At 41.2% G+C, this 4371-nt stretch overlaps 1 long non-coding RNA gene across 1 annotated transcript; it reads left to right on the forward strand.

Moving 5' to 3' along the window:
* The first annotated feature begins 586 nt into the window (after positions 1-586).
* On the forward strand, positions 587-2647 carry LOC124699921. The gene is made up of 3 exons (XR_007001562.1): positions 587-1266; positions 2031-2137; positions 2435-2647. It is a non-coding gene; the product is annotated as an uncharacterized LOC124699921 (long non-coding RNA).
* Positions 2648-4371: the final 1724 nt, after the last annotated feature.

The raw sequence follows: 4371 nt of genomic DNA on the forward strand, positions 1-4371 counted from the left end.
GTCGGCACCAGTGAGGACGTATCCGGAATGCCCCTCCGCCGGAGCCCGCGCCTCCATCCCCAGATCCACGCGAGCGGGAATGGCGTCGGGATGACCCGCCGCGGCCGTCGCCGCCGCGGCAAATCGCCGGAGGCGCTTGAATCCCTTCCGTTCAACGAGGACATGCTCCGGGAGATCCTCCTCTGACTCTCGCCGCAGCCATCCTCCCTCATGCGCGCCTCCGCGGTCTGCAAGCACTGGCGAGGCCTCGTCACCGACCCCAGCTTCCTCCGCCGCTTCCGCGCCCACCAAGGGAAGCCGCCCCTCATCAGCGTCTTCGAGGCCCGCAGCCACGGCATCAAGTTCAGATCCACCTTAGGCCCTCCAGACCGTATTCCTCCGGAGCGCTTCGACGTGCAACGTCAAATTGACAGCCGCACTGGGATCCGTCTGCTCGGGTGCCGCCACAGTCGCGTCCTCCTCTTGGACCTGAAGTGGCATAAGCTCATTATGTGCGATCCCATCACCAGCAAGCACCAATGCTTTGCCGCTCACCAGTGTTCAGAGGGTTATCGATCTATGGCGCTGTGCTCTGCGTTGCCGCAGACCAGGGCCACGTGCACGGCAGCTGCCACTCAAGCTCATTCAAGGTTGTCTTGATGTCCCTCCGTGGAGACGGAGACGAAGACGAAGACGAGTACAACAATACTACACCCATCGCTTGTGTATACTCTTCGGAGACTGGCGTTTGGGGCAATATCATCGCAGCAGCGGATCAATGTGAGCTTGCGGATAGTAATCCTGGAATCCTTGTTGGCAATGTCCTTTACTGGTCATCTAAGAGTGTGAGTAACACAACTATTTTTATTGATGATCTCACGGACGACATTGTTGAGTTTGATTTGGATAGGCAGAGTCTAGCTGTGATCAAGGGTCCTCCATGTCTTAATTTCTCCCTCAGACATCAGATAATCAGGGCAGAGCATGATGCTCTTGGTATTGCTATATTTTCGCACTGTAGATTCGAAGTGTGGCAGAGGATGGTCAATTGTCATGGTGGTACTACATGGTTGCTGCACAACGCCTTTGAAACGCATACTCTTCTTGGACTCCCTCCTAGGATTAGAGGGATGAAAATACTCGGGTATGATGAGGATAATGATGCAATTTTTCTATTTGTGGACGCCAATGTCTACATGGTTCAACTTCTGTCCATGCAATTCAGAAGACTTTATGAAAGCTGTTATCCCATCAACTGTCATCCTTTTGCAAGTTTCTATGCACCAGGTGATTGCTCATCCTTAGACCTTAATCCTTGTATTGTGGTAGTGACCAGATCCGGTGATGTTATATACAGTACATGGTTGATGGAATACCTTTGTTGTGCTTCTCAAGTGTTCACTAACAACTTAAACATAGTTAGTGACAAACTTGTAGCTGTATTGTTTTTTATGTCTCTACTCTTCAGAGGTACCAAATCAAATGTCAAATGAGGAACTCAGTTGGCGGGTTTGGAACCTCAAAGCTAGTTATGTTAGTACTATCTGTTTTTGTATTGCTATTAATGTTATCTCCACAATAACAACTTGCCCTCAATATTTACCTTCTGAAATAATAGTTCTTTTATCACTTATTGAAAACCCTTGCTACAAGCTTCCACCACACAAAAAATAAATTCAATTTCTCGTCTCTAATAGATAAAGCTGAACAACAAAGTCACTTTTTGTCGCTAGAATTTATTAGTATAGGCATGTTTCAATTTTGTCTCCTTGATACGTGGCAAAATTCTTAATGCTCTTTTTTCCTGATCAGGTAGAACTTTCATTGTGAAATATCTACATTTTACCATTTCCGTAAATGGTTTTGGCATTTTAAAACAGATGTAATTTAGTTTGTCTTTTGTTAGTATCAAAAGTGGGTTTTAAATAGAGATTTTTTTCTCATGTTATATTTGTCAGTTCATCTATGTAACTGGCTGACTATTGCATTGTCTTATCCATATATCTTTTCCTCATATCTTTTATTGATCGACCTGCTTCTTATGCTTCTAGACATTGCAATTCCCGATGGATGCAGTGGAGTTGGAATATTGCACGGTGCATAGAAATATAGAATGATTGTCGGTCTCATGTGCCGAGCTGCTGGAATTGTTCAACAGGTAGGAACATCTCCTGCATACTTTTAAGAATATTTGGCCATGCATATAGTTCTTCCTTTGTTTAAATGTTCAGAGCTGAAATCAAAACATTAGGTGGCATTCAAATAAGTTGCAGTGTCAAAAGGCTCCAGGATTTTGTTCGTTGTTATAGGTAACCCTAGGAGATATAGCCAGGAACATGATATCTGATACTAGTGTGTTTTACAACTTTGCACAGACATCTAGTTCATAAACCTTTTCGAACCATGTCTTCTGTATTTATATCTACTAAGGGATTGGCAATTTTGTTTTCTCCAGGTGAAGTAATGGTTGCTGCAGTTCCCACCATTTTGTCGCATTGCATCAGTGCACTTGGCAGTTTGTATATATGCTTTCCGGAAGAACATGCTAAACGCGTGCGGTAGTATCAAAGTTCCTAATGTAAAAAGATGTGATATTGATATCTAATCAAGGGAAGTTCGGCCTTCCCAACCTATAATTCTATAAAGGTTTGGTTGTATCGTTTCTACACGGTTGTGCTTGGTAGCTCTTCTCAGCCATGGAATTTTGGAGCACATTTCTACTTTGTCAACCATCATCAAACATTGAAAAAAGAATGGCAGAACAACCGCTGTTACAAAGTACTTGGTTAACCATCATCAAACAGAAAGGGGGAGCTCCTTTTCATATGCAGACAGTATCAGATATTAACGAAATCCAGCCGCCGTTACAAATTACTTATGTTCTTCAGGAAAGTTGTCACTTATTTTGATTGATATACATATATCATGGAAATTATTGGTTAACATTGAATCATATCATCTATCACAACTGGCCAGAACATCTCACAGGAACCATCTCCATATATTTACCAGAAAATAAAGGCTTGGCTTTTCTAGAAAAGAAACTAGGAAACTTCAGTCAAAGAACCAGGAAATCTCACAGGAACCATATTATACCAGAAATAAAGGTATGGTTGTTCCAGAAAAGAATCAAGGAAACATCACTCAGAGAACCGTTGCTTGTCTGCTGTATACTAGAAAGTAGTACGGAGGATGTCAAGACACTGAACTGGGAGTTCCCTCGGCTGAACTAGTACTAGCTTGAGCATGTTTCATATTTAGTCCAAATTTTAATAAAGTCAAGACACTTTTGGTGGAACGAAGGTAGTATAAATTCAGTACGTGTGAGCAGAACCATGTTTTTTCAGTTTAGTTGCATGGATAGATGTACCATCACATTAGGAGCTAGAATACACGGGCAAACCAACATACAGTGGTAGAAGAATAACATCGGGTGGCACAAGGCACATGTTCGTGCCATCAGTTCCTCGGCCAGTTGGTAACCTTGCTACGCGACGCGGGGCAGCAAAGAGCTTCACGTTTCTTTTCTTTTTTTTGAACAAAAGAGCTTCACGTTCAATCGTAGCGTACCCGCAAAGATGCGACTGTACAAGCAGAGGCTACTGGTTAGCAAAAGTAATCTTCCTTTTCAAATTAGGATGTCTATAGTTTTTAGTTGAAGTCGGACCTTTTAAGGTTCGAGCAACTATATACGAAAAATATGAATATCTAAAATTTTAAAGCACATAATATGAAAATATATTTCATGATAGATCTAGAAAATATTAATTCAAAATTATAAATGTTAATATTTTTTCTGTATAGTTGATCAAACTTTAGGAAGTTTAACTTTATCTAAACTAGTTGAATGCCCGTGCGTTGCTACGGTCCCTCAAATTTCTTTTAGTTATGTGCATATGTCATGTATGTAAACATAATGAAAGAATAAAATAAGTGTATAAAAAATAGATACATAGTAATCTAAAAAATATCACTTGGCTCGATGTATCTTGATAGTCACTAATATTCTTAAAATTATTCTTGTTCAACAGCCAGCGTGTTGTCTTCAGCTCTATTTGCTTGATAGATGCGTTTTTATACCAAAAAATTATTCTTTAGTTTCTGACCATTATCCAAGAGCAATAATGTTGTCACGATTAAAAGTACAAATGGAAGATGTAAAAATATCAATAGACAAAGATTCAGAATAGTTTCGCAATCAAGTGGTGCATCGCTGGGAGCGTAAAAAACGAGCATCTAATAGATGGCTTGCACTATATTGTTCCTAGCTCTATCAATCTTTTCTACAAAAAAAAAATCTCTCTCTCTCTGAGAACAAAGCAACATGTTAATCCCTTTTATTCGGTGAGAAGATCTTGCTCCGTATTCCCCTTTGCCGTTGCCAGGAATAAT

Source organism: Lolium rigidum, chromosome 3 (genome assembly GCF_022539505.1).
Source record: "Lolium rigidum isolate FL_2022 chromosome 3, APGP_CSIRO_Lrig_0.1, whole genome shotgun sequence".
Lineage (NCBI taxonomy): Eukaryota > Viridiplantae > Streptophyta > Magnoliopsida > Poales > Poaceae > Lolium > Lolium rigidum.